At 34.1% G+C, this 17,041-nt stretch overlaps 1 protein-coding gene and 1 non-coding gene across 2 annotated transcripts in view; both read right to left on the minus strand.

The window, feature by feature from the left end:
• Positions 1–17,041, minus strand: part of MALRD1 (MAM and LDL receptor class A domain containing 1) — a 640,183-nt gene that overhangs the window by 166,436 nt on the left and 456,706 nt on the right. The gene's annotated exons all lie outside the window — the stretch shown is intronic.
• LOC124249240 (U6 spliceosomal RNA) lies at positions 3,892–3,996 on the minus strand. Its single transcript, XR_006891311.1, has one exon. It is a non-coding gene; the product is annotated as a U6 spliceosomal RNA (small nuclear RNA).

Raw genomic sequence — 17,041 nt, forward strand, 5'->3', positions numbered from 1 at the left:
GTATGCTGTGTGTAGACCAAGTATGCTGGGTATTGGAGGCTGAATGATATTGTATCTCATTTTTAGTTACTCTGATTCCCACACTGAACAAAGTAGTAGTGAATGGCAATAAGTGCAAAGTGAAATGTAATTCAGAAAGTCACCACATTATTTTTTCCAAGAAATGGATAACTTCTATTCTCCTTAACGGCATTTGTGAAAGATCTCTCCATTTAAACATAATTGCATTTTTTTTCTGCAGACATCATCAAAATTCATCATGGCTACTATTCCCTTCATGGCTTTTACTGAGGGAGAATGAAAAATATATATATATATATATATATATATATATATTTGAACACTTTCATGGTTAAATATTTATTTGTAGTTCTAAATTGAAGGTATTAAAATATTTTCTAATTAAAAATATTATTTTTTTCTATGGCCTTGATTATTGTCACTGAGATATATGTTTTTAAATCATTAATTGTGTCAATAGTTCCAGAAGCTTCTTTTATGAAGCCTTCCCTTTCAAGACCTTGTTGTCAGGTAAATTGAGTACCCTCCGATGAACTGGCATATGTGTTAGTTACCTTTATCTCCCCCAGCATTTAATTCTTCAATGCAAGGAAGACTCATGCATTATTCCCTTGGACAGAGTTGAAAGCAGAAGTGGCCAGAGTAAATTGCAAAAGGAAGTTAGGTGATCACATTCACAGCAACAAATGGTGTGGCTTTTTGCCTTTTCATGTTTATAAAGATTATTTCAACAAACGGATTATTGATAAATACAAATGGGTGGCAAATAAAGATATAAATGAATAAAGCCTGGTTGTAGTCCTCATAGATCCTAAATAGAGATGAGATTCTAAGGGATTATTCTAAGGAATTATTTGATCTTGTATCTATTTTAAAAAAATTAATAGACTTCATTTTTTAGACCAGTTTTAAGTTTAAAGGAAGTTGAGAGGGAAGTACACAGAGTTCCATATACCCCCTCACACGCCACACCACACACAATTTGCCTGTTGCTAACACCTTGCATTAGTGTGGTACATTTGTTACAATTAATAAGCCAATATCGATGCAACAACGTAAGCCCATAGTTTACATTAGGGCTCACTCTTTCTCTTGTACATTCTCTGGGTTTTGACAAACGTATAATGACGTGTATCCACCATTATAGTATTGTACAGAACAGCCTCACTGCTCTAAAATGCCCTGTGCTCCACGTCCTCGTCTTTTCCTCCCCATTTCCCACCCTGCCTCAAACTTCTGGCAGCCACTGATCTTTTTACTATCTCCATAGTTTTGCCTTTTCCAGAATGTCATATAGTTGGAATCATATAGTACATAGCCTTTTTATATTAGTTTATTTCACTTTTCACATTTAAGGTTCCTCAATATCTTTTCACGGCTTGATAGCTCATTTCTTTCTATCACTGAATAACATTCCCTTGTGTGGATCCATCATGGTTTGTTAATCCTTTCACCCATGAAGAACACCTTGGTTTTTTCTAAGCATTAGCAATTATGAATAAAGCTCTTATAAGCATCACTGCGCAAGTTTTTGTATGGATGTAGGTTTTCAACTTATTCACGTATACACAAGTAGCACAACCGCTGGATATTATGGTAAGTGTATGTTTAATTTGTAAGAAACTGCCAAACTGGCTTCCAAAGTTGGCTGTACCCTTTTGCATTCCCACCAGCAATGGATGAGAGTTCCTATTCCTCCTCATCCTCATCAGCACTTATTGTCAGTGGTTTGGATTTTTAGCCATTGTGATAGGTATATGGTGGTATCTCATTTACATTTTAATTTGCATTTCTCTGATGACATATGATCTTGAGTATTTTTTCACATACTTTTTTGCCATCTGTATATGTTCTTTGGTAAGTTGTTTGGATCTTTTGTCCATTTTTTAATTGGGTTGTTTGTTTTCTTAGTAAGTTTTAAGCATTCTTTTCATATGTTGGACACTAGTCCTTCACCAGATATGTTTTGCAAAGATTGTCTCCCAGTTTGTGCTACTTTATTTTTATTTTTCTGAACTGTGTCTTATACAGAGCAGAAGTTTTAAAAATTAACTCAAAATAGATCAAAGAACTAAATGTAAAATGTACAACTCTAGAACTCCTAGAAGGCAAAATAGGAGAACATTTAGAGGACTCTGGGTTTGGTGAAAAGTTTTAGATACAACACCAAGATCATGAATCATGAATGAAAAAATCAGTAAATTGGATTTCTTTAAAATTAAAACTTCTGCTCTGTATAAGACATTGTTCAGAAAAATAAAATACCACAAACTGGAAGAAAATCTTTACGAATACGTATCTGATAAAGGACTAGTGTCCAAAATATAAAAAGAATGCTTAAAACTTTATAAGAAAACAACCAATCAAAAAATGGACAAAAGATCTGAACAACTTACCAAAGAACATATACAGGTGGTAAATAAGTATGTGAAAAAATACTCAAGATCATGTCATCGAGAAGTGCAAATTAAAATGTAAATGAGATACCACTACATACCTATTACAATGGCTAAAAATCCAAACCACTGACAACATGGTAAATGTTTTCATTCATGACTCATGGTCTTGGTGCTGTATCTGAAAACTTTTCATCAAAGCTAAAGTCATCTAAATGTTCTCTTATTTTGTCTTCTTGAAGTTTTATAGTTCTGCATTTTACATTTAGTTCTAGGGTCTATTTTTAGTTAATTTTTATGAAAAGTTTAAGCTCTGGGTCTAGATTTTCTTTTTTTGGCATACGGGTATCCAGTTGTTCCAGTACCATTTGCTGGAAAGACAATCATTTCCCCACTGACTTGCCTTTGTTTCTGTCAAACATCAGTTGATCATATTTATGTCGGTCTATTTCTGGGCTCTCTATACTGCTCCATTGATCTGTCTATTCTTATGCCAGTACCTCACTATCTTGATTACTACAGCCTTATAGTAAGTCTTGAAGTAAGGTAGTGTAAATCTTTTGACTTGTTCTTATATTTCATTATTGTGTTGGCTATTCTGGGTATTTTGCCTCTCCCTACAAACTTTAGAATCAGTCTGTTGATATCTACAAAATAATCTTCTGAGATTTTGATTGGAATTGCATTGGACATTAAGTTGGGAAGAACTCCCATCTTCAAAATATTGAGTCTTCCTATTCATATACATAGAATATCTTGCTATCTATTTAGATCTCCGTTGATTTCTCTCATCAGAGTTTTGTATTCTTGCTCACATAGATCTTATATGTATTTAGATACCTAAGTATTTCTCTCTTTCTTTCGCACTAATGTAAATGTTATTGTGTTTTAAATTTCAATTCCAATTGTTCATTGCTAGTCTATAATAAAGCGATTGACTTTGTATATTAACCTTGTATTCTGCAACACTGCTCTCGTTGCTTATTAGTTGCAAGAGTTTTTCTTGCATCATTGAGATTTTCTACATAGATAATCATATCATCTGTGAACAAAGACAGTTTTATACCTTCCTTCCAATCCGTATACGTTTTATTTTCCTTACTTGTCTTATTGCATTAGCTGTGACTTCCACAATGATGTTGAATAGGAGTGGTGAGAGCAAACATTCTTGCCTTGTTCCTGATCTTAGCAGGAAAGTTTTTCTCGTTTTTCATCATTAAGAATGATGTTAGCTGTAGATTTTCTTTTTTTCTCAGCTTTACTGAGGCATAATTGACAAATAAAATTGTAATATATTCAAAGTGTACGACATGATGACTTGATATACGTATACATTGTGAAAGGATCCCCACAATCAAGTTAATTAACATATCCATCACCTCACATATTTACTTTTTTTGGTGAGAACACCTAAGATGTACTCTCAAAGCAAATTTCAATTATACAATACAGTATTATCAGCTGTAATCACTATAAAAATGTAGATTGTTTCATGAATTTGTGTGTCATCCTTGCACAGGGCCATGCTAGTCTTCTTTATATTGTTCCAATTTTAGTATATGTGCTGCGAAGTGAGCACTGCAGATGTTCTTCATCAAGTTGTGGAAGCCCATCTCAATTCCTAGTTGACAAAGGAATTTTATCCTAAATTGGTGTTGGATTTTGTCAAATGGTTTTTCTGGATCTATTGGTAAGATCATATGATTTTTCTGCTTTATACTGTTGATATGATGGATTGCACTAATTAAATATTGAACCAGTCTAGCATATTTGGAATAAATCTCACTTGGTCATGATGCATAGTTCCTTCTTTTTATTGCTGGTTTGGATTTTCTAATATTTTATTGAGGATTTTTGCATCTATGCTGATGAGAGATATTTGTCTGCAGTTTTCCTTTCTTGTAATGTATTTTTCCGGTTTGATATTAGGATAATGCTGGCCTCATAGAATGAGTTAGGAAGTGTTCAATTTGCTTTTATTTTCCGGAAAATACTACACAGAATTAATATAATTTCTTCTCTAAATATTTGGCAGAATTCAACAGTAAACCCATTTAGGCCTGGTGCTTTCTGTTTTGGAAGGTTTTCAATTATTTATTCAATTTCTTTAATAGACATAGACTTATTCAGGTTATCTGTTTCTCCTTGTGTGAAGTTTTGGTAGACTGAGTCTTTGAAAGAAGTAGTCCATTTTGGTTATCAAATTTATAGGCATATAACTGTTCATAATGTTTCTCTAATTAACTTTTTAGCACCCATGGATCAATAATGATGGTCCTCTTATTTCTGATATTAGTAATTTGTGTTTTCCCTTTTTTTTGGTGGTTAACCTGGCCAGAAATTTTTCTATTTTATCAATCTTTTGAAAGAACTACCTTTTAGCTTTGTTGATTTTCTCTATTGATTTCCTGATTTCAATTTCATTAATTTTTGCTTTAATTTTTATTATTTATTTTCTTCTACTTATTTTGAATTTAAATTGGTCTTCATTTTCTAGTTTCCTATACTGAGAATTTATATTGCAGATTTTAGATCTTTCTTCTCTTCTAATATATGCATTCAATGCTAAAAATTTCCCTCCAAGAATTGCTTTCAGTGAATCCCACAAAGTTTTATAAGCTGTATGTTCTTTTCCATTTAGTTTAAAACACTTTAACATTTTTCTTGAGATTTCTTCTTTAACCCATATATTATTTAGCAGTCTGCTGTTTAATATCCCAGGGTTTTGGGCTTTCCAGTTATCTTTCTGTTACTGATTTCTACCTTAATTCCATTCTGGTTTGAGAGCTGATGTTGTATGATTTCTATTCTTTTAAATCTGTTAAGGTGTATTTTATGGCACAAAATATGATCCACTTTGGTGCATGTTTCGTGTGAGCTTGAGAATAATGTGTATTCTTCTGTTGTTGGATGGAGTATTCTGTAGAAGTCAATTAGATTCAATTGACTGATGGTGATTTTCAGTTTAACTGTGTCTTTCCTGGTTTTCTCCTCCCGGATCCATTGTTAATAGAGAGATGTTGAAGTCTCCAACTACAATGGGGGTTCATCTACTTTTCCTTGCAATTTTACTAGGTTTTGCTTTGTGTGTTTTGACGTTCTGATGTTAGGTGCTTAAGTATTAAGGGCTGTTTTGTCTTCTTGGAGTGTTGAACCCTTAATCATTATATAAGTTTCCTTTTTATTTCTGAAATTTTCCTTGCTCTGAAGTCTTCATCTGAAATTAATATAGCTACTCCTACTTTCTTTTGATTAATGTTAACATGGTACATCTTTCTCCTTCTCTTTACTTTCAATCTATCTGTGCATTTATATTAAATGTGGGTTTCTTCCTGACAATATATGGCTGGGTTTTATTTTTTTAATCTGCTCTGTCTTTCAACTGGTGAATTTCACTAACAACTTTCAAAGAGATTATTGAGATAGTTGGGTTAATATCTACCATATTTGTTACTGTTTCCTATTCATTATTCTCTTCTTTGCTTCTTTTGTCTCTGTTACTCATTTTCTGTCATCTCTGTCTTCAACTGAGCATTTGATATAATTACATTTTTTATCCCATCTCAGCAAATTAATTAGACATCTTTTTCTTTTTTACTTTTTCTAGTGGTTGACCTTGAGTTTGCAATATATATTACAACTAACTCAAGTCCTCTTTCAAATATCACTATACCACTTTACAAGTAGTGCAAAAACCATATAACAGAATATTCCTAATTAATCTCTCTCATTGCTTACAACACTGTTGGGCATTTCTTCCCCTAGATTAATTATGTTCTGGTAAAATAATTTCTTTTGAGGGCAGGCTTTGTTAAGAACAATAGAATGCCCTGGAAAAACTTCAAAATGACTATTTTCCCCCCTCTTGCTGAAAGTAGGGAGGAGTTTTCTCTGATTTTCACTGTCAGAAACTGGTAGGGCTTCTGAAGTTAAAAACTCACAAAAGTTTAGGGCCCCACCTAAGACTGAGTTCCCCTGGAGTTTTTATCTCTCAAACTTGTCCACAGTGAGTCTGTGGCAATTCATCAGCTACTGTTTAGGATTTCCTATCCCACTACTGATTCCTGCAGAGTTTTCTGTTCCTGGGCTTCTGCTCCAGTAAGTTGTGATTCTCTGTTTCCGCCTGTTTGTCTCTACAATTTTGGGGCAGTGGTTTGCCTTGTGACTTCAATTTCCTAACAGCTCTAAAAAGGGTTGTTGATTTTCAGTTTGTTCAGCTTTTTTTTATTGTTACAAGGAGGGGAATGATGACTTCCAAGTTCCTTACACGCCACACCAGAAACTGGAAGTGACTTGCATCTATTTAAAAAATATCCTTCACTGAAAATGCTTCTCCTCACTTAAAACACTTTATAAAGTCTGGCAAAACAAAAAAAATCTTAATCAAGAAAAGTAACCAAGGAACATGAATGTGAATTACTGCAGCAAGATTTTCCTGAATATAAAAGAGTAGTAGCAGAAACAACTTGAAAAGTTTCTTGCTGTATCAGTGAAGTGTCTTCCATCCTCATTGTCCTATGAAATATCTTGTATGCTAGCAAATATTGGATGAGGAAAATTGTACAAAATGTTTTAATTCAGCCATGGAAAAGTTTTCTAAGTTTTCTTTCACATTTCTTTCCAAGAATGTCACTTGTTTGTTTTCTTATTTGGGAAATAAAGATATATATATGACACACAACCAAGATACACTAGACTCCATCTGTCAAATCTGCTAACAACTGTGGCTTATTCATTAAGAACATGTGTTCTTTAAATCCATGCTTTGATAAAATAAGAAAGTCTAGGTTTTCTCTCATCTTCTTGACTTTTACATCCTTGAGGATGTCCAATGAGTTTAGACTAGACTTTATCAGACAAGCTTTAAAACATTATTCTGAATAAGAAATATATAGTATAATCCAATTAGCTATAAAAATAACTTTTCTTATACAGTTAAGACTTAATTGAAAGTATGGAATCTATTAATCCTGTATTGGATGTGAAGAAGTTGTCTTGACTCATTTCCAGATAAGGTAAGTTAACGTTAAGTATATTTGTATAAAACTAGGGGCAGGCCCTGTGGCTAAGTGGTTAAGTTTGCACGCTCCACTTCGGTAGCCCAGGGTTTCACTGGTTTGGATCCCGGGCACGGACATGGCGCCACTCATCAGGCCATGCTGAGGCGGTGTCCCACATAGCACAATCAGAGGCACTCATAACTAGAATCTACAACTATGTACTGGGAGGCTTTGGGGAGAAGAAGAAGAATAAAAAAAGATTGGAAACAGATGTTAGCTCAGGTGCCAATCTTTAGAAAACAACTATTTCATATTTCATAGCTCAGCTCTTAAAAAGCATGACATACATAATGAGAACTAATGTACTTCTATCTCAAAAGCAGATCACGTTTAAGCCAGACTTTAAATAGATCTCTTTCCATGCTTTAGTGCAGACCTGAACTTGACAGCCAAATATTTAGAGCAGTGGGAAAAGAAGTAATTGTGTTCAGAGATACAAATTTAACCCATTTTACAAGGTTAAGAATCCTGATTTAAAATCTTGTATTTTAGTAAATTTATTCCTCTAATGGCATGAATACATTCAAACTTCACTAATGCAGATTTTCTTTTGAATACTTTTAATCATATGATATTTATCTTTAAAAGGTAAGTGTTAAGTTTGCACAGCAACCTGCATTCAGTCTAATCAAGCCCTCTATTCACAGTCATTGCCTGTAGGCTAATGTAACTGAGGTCACAGTGTCCTTAGCGTCCCAGTAACTTTTCACAGCATCCCAGACAGGAAGCAATATTTTAGTTTTATTTACCCAGTACATAAGTCCAAACAACTTAATATGTATTAATACTCTAACAACACTGCAGGCAGTTGAAAAACTAATACATATAATTGAAAAAAATTTTGTCATTCTTGAATAGCCACAATTACTTTCTATGAGGTTATCTGCCCATTGGACACTGCACAATTCTCAATCCTGAAATTGGTTGACCACCACCACTTTCATTTCCTAGTCCACATTTACTTTCCCCAGGACTTACGTTTTTCACAGCAACTGCTGAAAACCAGCTTAGCAAAAATATGACATCACTGAAAAGAATGTAGGACAACCTAATGTTTGCATTTTAGGGCTATATCGTGAAACTCAATGTAAAAAAGATGATAATTCACTGGGGATGGTAACAATCTACCATTTTACGGCAGCATATTTATTTCAGTACAAGACAAACAACGTTATGTAAGGCTCAACCTCAAAGCTAGCAATTCCAATTATTAGGAGACTGGGTGAGTTTTCAAAGAATACCCCACCTAGCCTCTTCTAATTTGCACATTCAATTTATGTGTTATGAAATCCTACAGTCAACCACAGAAAGCAGAAGGGCAATTCCTGGCTGATATATTAAGGCAGGTAAATGTGTGGAAATTTTATCCATTTAAAAATTTAGGAACGCAAAACTATGACTGGGAATTTAGAAGCTACCATTGTTAATTGGGTCTTTGGGAATTTATAAGTCTGGAACTCCAGCAAATCTACATTCGACTTTGTAAGAGGAACAGACTTGTTGCAGTGCCATACTTTTTCTTGAAAATTAGAAAAGTGCAAAGTTGCTTAGCCTCTTGAAATTATTAATAGAAATATATGACTTATCCAGGAACTGTGTACTGTATCACAAATATATAAAACCTTACATTGAATCATGTTTTCAGAAATAGACTCATTCTTTATCTAGCAAGCTCAGACTAGACCCACTTTCAAACATTTATAAACTTTCAGTTGCTTCATTGAGAACTACCTATTTATATCTAGCAAAATCCTTGGGGAAGGTCAATCTAGCCTTCCACACAAAGTTCAGAATTTGTTAAAGCAGATAATAAAGCTTAAAAGTCTCAACTGCCTCAACATATTTACAATTTAATGGTAAATCATTAAACCTGTTCACTTTATTTATATGTGACTCTGTGGGATGATTAACAACATTCATGAGACAGATTTTTATAGAAGAATTTTTTTTGTTTTTTGGTTTGATTTGGACTATTTCATAGCTTTCTATTGGCCATTTTAAAAGTTACTTAAAGCTCATATATTAGAGTAGAATGCCTTCAATTAGGCTTGTAAAATCTATCATACTTTAATTAAATGCAACCAGAAGTAGTACTCTGGAATGTGGGCATTTATTAAATATGTCTGAATTTTGTCTCCCCCCACATTCTCTGATATTTTCTGTATACTTTCTATTTAGTACTTTAATTTTACTTGTACAGGTTTTATGATTACAAGTTCTTAAGGTTCTTGGGCACACATTTTATATTCCACATCTTAATTAAGTCAAAATCAGGCACCGAATAGAAGTTTCTCATTGATGTTCAAGTTTTGAAGAATTGCACACATTTTCAAAAATCGGGGCCACTTAGTGGCAAATAGTATAAAGTCAGCATCAAAGTGAACTTTGTTCAAATCACCATTGTTACTTGACATTAGAGTCCAAAATATATCAGCTACTTTCAGAACCCATCATTGTGATCACGGACATTCTTTCTTGCTTTGGTGTCGGCAGAGAGGAAAGATTCTAATTTGTCTTTTAGATGTTATTAGCTACAATCTTGAGTTTTTGAAAACGTTTCATTGAGTTATTATGCCATAAGGTAAAAATTTTGACATTTCTTTTTTAAAAAGACAGACAATACGTTTAAAAGACAGCAATATTTTTACAGCTTCCTTCGGTTTTCCCAGTTCCCTCAGAAGAATCGTATTCACTTGCACTTGGGTCAAATCATAAAAGACAATTTCCCACTTCAAGTAATCTGAATGCACTCCGTGCTTTAAATTGTGGGCAATTTTAGTCTCTTTTTCTTGTTCATGAAATAAAGCTGCCTAATAGTTTTTTTAAATGCGATGCAATATGCCTTTCTTTCAGAATAGCAAAATGCTCCCTTCTTCAGAGTCAGACTTACTTAGCTTGGCACTACATCTTCTATAATTTCTGCCCGTCCCTCACTCTAAAACAGAAGGGCGCATAATGCCTATCAGTTGAAATGCCCTCAAGCTCTTTTACTTTCATTTTTTCCCCCAGATTTTCAAGGTGCTGGCTATTTGAAACTGCAAGTTTTAAAGGCCGTGAAACGTAAACATGTTCAGAGAGAGAACAAAAGTTTCCTCAAATTGTCAAAATGGCAACCACAGATACAGGGCCTCTGAAGTCAGATGAAATTTTCTCATCATATTTGATAGAAAAGTCTGTCATTACATCACTTCTTTTTGCTTTTTGAAGGGCTGCACAATGAACAGATTTGGCACTTCTTTATTTCTATCTTTTTCAACAGTTTATTCTTTAGGCATTATTCTCTTTTGACAATAATTATTACCCATTTAAAAAAACCGCTTTTCAACAGACTGTCTCATTTTAATACTATTTACTATGACCAAATTCAGTGCTATAAAGTTTTCCCCTCAGTATGCCTTGATCTGATCTGACATAAAAATGAAGCTTCTTGCTGTGACATGCCAACACAGAGTAGATTTATCTTATTTTGAAAGCTTCTGATTTGCTCAGCAGCAAGTATATTACAATCACACGGAGATGATATATGAATGGAATGGGTTGGCACTTCCTGTAAGTCTAGGTAGAGACAAAGGATTCTCAATCTCTTAATCCTCATACTGGAAGAACCCTGAAAAAGCTCTTTATGTGTCATTTTTGCGTCAAGATGCCTTTGGAAACACGCATTGGCTTAACAGAGTTTCTGTAACTTGATTTCACTGCCAAATTGAGATTAAAAAAGGGAACTTGTTCCTAGCCATAGAGGAAGAAAGAAATAATCAAATAAATTATAAACCACTTTCTTTAGGTGATAAGAGCTTTGACTTTGTTTACATTTCAGATCTATTTTACCTGAAAGGATGGGGAAAGCAAATAAGAAAAGAATATTTATTGTCATTGAAACAGAAAATGATATTATCAGATTCTTTGAATGAATACATAATGAGCAGAAACTGTGGGCAAGATTGCCCACTGGTTAAGCCTGCAGCCACTGGAGCTATAGGCTCTGATTCAAATCCTGACTCTATCACTTATTAGCTATGTGACCTTGGGCAGCCTATTTAAATTCTCTAGGACTCAGAAGCAATAAGAGATAATTATACTAGGTACTTTAGCCTCATGGGGTTGTGGTAAAGACTAAATGATATACTACATGTAAAGTGCTAAGAACACAGTTGCAAATTAGTGAAACTCTCCTGGGATATTTAGAGAATAGATATAAAAATGAGTCTAGTAGTAGAATTAAGGCAATCAATCGCAAGTTACTGATTGCTCAACTATTATATGAAGGCACCAGGTCTTTCAGTTGGATGTTAGGGAGATGAGCAAGTTATGGCTGAGAAAATATAAAATATAACCAAAAGAATCTAACAATAAAAGCTAACAACATGTACTATTTAGAAGATCAGCCCTGGGTCAGAATATCTGGATTATAATGCAAACTCTGATTCTTGCAAGTTTTGCGACTTTGGGCAAATCACTAAATCCATACTGTGTCTCATGTTCATCTTCTACCAAATGAGGGTGATAATAATAATAATAACAATATACAGCTCATTGGGGTTATGGTGGGCATATAATACCAAATATAATACCAAATATACTGTACATGCTATGTAGTTCCACAGATAAAACATGGATTAAATTTGGTGGATGAAGAAAGTCTTTATAAAAGATGTGTCACTATATTAGGATATTAAAGAATATAGTGCAGATGGTAGCAAACAAAGAAAGTCATATAGGAGTGGAAAAGACCATTCTAAAAAACAAGATGTGAGAGACTTCTGGTTTCCCATCCAACATTTAAGGAGGCATCGGTCTTTTCATAACAACAAAAAATGCTAACAAGCTAAAAATCAAAAACTCTTCTTAAATCCTTTAGACAAGAGAGGTCACAAGGCAACTGCTGTCTCCAAATTGGAGAGACAGACAGGCAGATACAGAGAGTCACAATTTAGTTGGGAAGAACCCTGGGGGGGAAGGAACTGCTGTTGGAGCCAGTACTGGGTGAGGAAAATGTAACCTGTAATTAACAAATTGCTGGAGGCTCAGCATGGAAAAGCTTGAAAGATCTGAACTCTGGGGAGATCAGTTTTAGGGGCACCCTAAAGTTTTACCTCCAGGAGCCTCACCAAGTTCTCATTGTGAAGACTGGAGAAAAATCCCCTCTGTTTCTTTCAAGGGGTGGGGAAAAGTAGCCATTTTGAAATGTGCCTATTTTGCTTAACAAGGTCTAGACTTCCTATCTTGCCAAAGGGGGAGGAAGAAGTACTTGTGAGAAATATTGAGAAGTACCTGTGAAGGTCACAGTGAAAGGGCGCAGGCTCACTAAAAGACTGATCAAATCACAAGACAGTAGAATGCTCCTATGCTCCTGACCTTACCACTTAACACCTTTCCAGCTTAGCACCACGTCAATATGGCTTCTGTGTATTAGTGAGGGACGCCACTGAACGAACTCCATCTCTCAGACCTTATTTAAGAAGTCTCTAGGGAAAACAAAATACAGCAAGGGAGACAAAAACAAGGAGACCAGAGGAAATTTTACCTTCTGACACATACACCTACAGAAAACATTGAACACAACCTTACGCCTAGCCACATAAACAAAAAGTTCATGCTAAGGTATGTTTACCTTGGTTTCTTTTAACCAATTCATCATGTTCACTATCAACAAAAAATTACCAGTCATACTAAAACAATGATATGATCATGAGTTGATATTTGTAACACCCAAAGCATATTTGAGGAACAAGAACACAGAGTTTGTAGAAGAATAAGGTAAGAATTGAAATCAGAAAAGCAATTTGGGGAAGACCATAGGAAGCCCTTAATGCCAAATTAAAAGGCAATGAAGAGCCTCTGATGATTTGGAGGACCAGGAGTCACCATTCAGGAATATTAATCCTGCATCAATGAGAAGAGTGGCCTGGTTTAGGGGAATATTTGCACAGAGATGTGCTGCGTTGACATCTGCAATAGCCCAGGAGTAAATTAAGATGACGGAATTGTACATGCAAAGAAAGGAAAACATATAAGTTGAGAATGAAGAGCTGACAGAATTTGAAATTGAGAGAGAATGAATGTGTTAAGGATAATAATGTCAATAACAGAAGTTGTAGGATCAGGAGAAGAGTCTTTCTGAAAGGAAGGTAAGATTGAGTTTGGGTATGGAGATACTGGCAATCACCCAGCTGGCAACTGCAAATATGAGACTGGGATGTGGAAATGAGGACTGAATACATGCAAGAATTAGCAAACATTGAGCACTGAGAGAATAAAACTCTGAGCAAGCAAAACCTGTAGGAAGAGATACAAAAGGGTCAAAGTCAGAATAACGTGTAAGACTCACATTTAGGTCTTAGAAGGAGGCAGAAAAAGCATCAGACAAACATAACATTAGGAAAAACCACAGATGAAAACCTTGAAGAAGGTGTGAATTGATCAGCAGTGTCAAATGCAATGTAATAAGAAGAATCAGGTCATTATGATTATGAAATCAATAGAGTCCTCTAGAGAGCTAGAATATGGGTTCCATGAGAGTAGGGACAGTATTTGATAAACAATTATCTCTACAGCGTCTAGATCACCGACCAAGAGTGGGGACCAGTTATTATTTGCTGAAGCAATAATATTTTTGCAGAAGACAGAGTGTAGGGAACCAAAGAAAGATGTGGGTAGTGAAGGAGAGGATACAAACAATGCATGGGGAATGGCAGTTTGAGATAAAAGAACAAAAAACAATACTTAGAAGGGAAGCAAGATTAAGGTTGGAGCTTTCTCTTTTTCTGTCAAAGTAAGAGAGAATTATGATGCTTGAAGGAAAAAAGTATGATATAGTGATAAAGAGGCAGTTTAAGGACACAAAAAAAGATTAAAACAAGGAGGCAAGGTTTTGAGAAGATAGAAAGGGATAGGTTTGATGGTTCAAGACTTTACTGAGAAATAAGATCTGTAAATAACTATGCATTTAGTAAATCCTTTTAGAGAAACTGCATGCCTGGATACCTGTAAAATAATGAAATAATTAACTTGAAAGATTTTCAGATTATTTATTCAAGGTTTAATCTTGTCCTAAGAATTCTAAAAAAAAAATGGTTCATTCGTATGATTTTCACTGAATCCCATGTCTCACAGATAATATCTTTTGGCATTTTGAAAAAAGAAAGCATCTCCTGGGTCCTACTTGAAACAATTATTAAGTGTTCTTGGAAGTAATTTAAACAAACCAAGATAAAGGAAAGAAAAACAGAAATTAAGATTATGTTTCTTCCCAGAGACAGAAGAATATGATATAAATTGGTTGGGGTATTTATTCAAATGACCCATCAGGATGATTAGAAGGGGTTCATGGTTTGAAACTAGCATTGCTTTTTAGCAACAGAATGGAAATCATTGTTTAAACCTGCGAAATTTTGAAGAAATATAGAGGCATAATAGATGAGTTGGGTCTGTTCTTGTTGCCTAAGCATCACCAAAGTCAAGTCAACCTCCTGTCTCAAAGAAAAATAAGGAAAACAGGAACGACCCTGGTCTAAACACTCACTATAATTTCATGAAAAGAAATGATTTTATTCTAATTCTGGTTAACAAACAAGTGATGGTGTCATTTATTGTCTTCTTACAGTGAGAAAACTAAATTTGTAAGACATATTCTGAGCTTTATCAGCCAAAAAGTTCCCTTGGTTTTCTTCCTTGGTATTTTTGTGTATTTGGAGTGGAATATTTTTATTTCTAAAAAGTAACATGAGACAAGGAGAAAATAGAAATAACACTCAACTGTCGGAAGAAAATGGAAATTAAGGTAAATAAGAAAAAACATACTTATTTGTTTTGAGCCATTTGATATTGATAAAACTCCATCTTTTTAATACAACTAAAAAGCGATAGCAATTCCTACATTTTTGTGTTTTAGTAGAGAAACTATCAGTTATTCATCATTTATAAGATTATCAAATTTATACATTTCAGGAAGTTTTGAAAAAGTCACATTAAGTTATAGAGAATGACGGTTACTAATATAGGCTTTGGCTTCAGGCAGACATGGTCCCAATGCTTAGATTCAGCAAGTATCTTCTGTGTGGCTGGAGTCAAGTTATTTACCCTCTATATATTAACTTCCTCTTCTCTAAAATCCTCAAGATAGCTGTGAGCATTAAACAAGAAAGTTCGCATAAAGCAAAGCTCACAGTGATTGGCACTTAATGAACAGTAGCTACGCAGAGACACATCAGTTTCTGACAATAAGACCTGTTCTGTTTAGTTAGATAGAACAATGATAACATGCTGTTTTTAATAGCATGTTATTCCTTAAAAAAGAAACAAATAATAACTAAAAAACCCTCTTCATTTGTACTGTATAAAAATAGACCATTCAGCAGTCTTTCATTCCAAACTAAAGTATTTACTTAATCACTGAATTAATGGATTTAGAAATATCAGAGCCAAATTACTTTTAAAAGATGATATTAGTTTATCAAAAGATATAAGTCATAAAAATACTAGTTATGCTATTTGTTATTACTCATTTTATACTAACATTCTATCTCATTCTCCTTGATAAAATCTCCTTTTATCTAATGCTCATATGTTTTCATGGTATAATAGAAGAGAGATCAAGGGGACAGAAAAAGAAGGAGGCACAAATAGGAGAAAATGAAAAAAAAATACCAATATTCATAATGTAGTTACATGCTATGACACATAACTTCACATAGTGAAGAAAAATATTCATAATAAAAGAAAATTAGAATAACCACATAAATATTTTGTAGTTTTGCTAAACATCAAGGGCAAATCAAACAAACGAACAGCTCTAAAAATTAAGTAGAACAGAGAAAGCTTTTAAAGTAATCCGTGATAAATTCACGCGTGGTTACAAAATGAGCTCCTACATCGTACTAGCTCAGATTATGAGGATAACGCTGTCTAATTCACCGTTAAAGCAAATTACCCAAAGCAAATCAATGGTCCAGGGGGCAGTGCCAGCTCTGCTGATGGTTATGGTGGGGATGGTGGTGGTGGTGTTGGCGTGCAAGAGTCATGATGCAGTGATTGCCACAAAATCCAACCCAAATATGTAGTAAGGCAAAGTTCTTCCTATTCTAGAAACTTCATTATATGACTGTTTGCTAGTGAAACAACTAAACATTTTATTAAGGAAAGCATCATTCTGCCAATAAGAATTGCAGCAATATGTTACTTATGAAAAATATTTAAGGCCGTTACCTGAAAATGTAGATCCTATAAGAATTAATACAAAATGTATACATATAGATCCAGAGAGGTTTTGTATAATTAATTGTGGAGACGACCTGCTATCATAGATAGGTTATCGCACATTTGTAAATATTGTCCAACAGGTCAGAGACTGCAATTTCATAAAAACAATAAAATATCAACCTTGAACTTTAACTATGTATTAGAAAAATAAAAACATATAAAAATAAAGAAAATATAGAAATAAGAATGACATTAGTTCTTCTCTTTGAAAATTATGAAACAAGGTATTATCATATTTGAGCAACAATTCAGAAAGCAGTATTTTTGGACATATAAATTGCTGATATCATAAGAAGACTGTGTGTT

The sequence above is a fragment of the Equus quagga genome, chromosome 12, assembly GCF_021613505.1.
Source record: "Equus quagga isolate Etosha38 chromosome 12, UCLA_HA_Equagga_1.0, whole genome shotgun sequence".
NCBI lineage: Eukaryota > Metazoa > Chordata > Mammalia > Perissodactyla > Equidae > Equus > Equus quagga.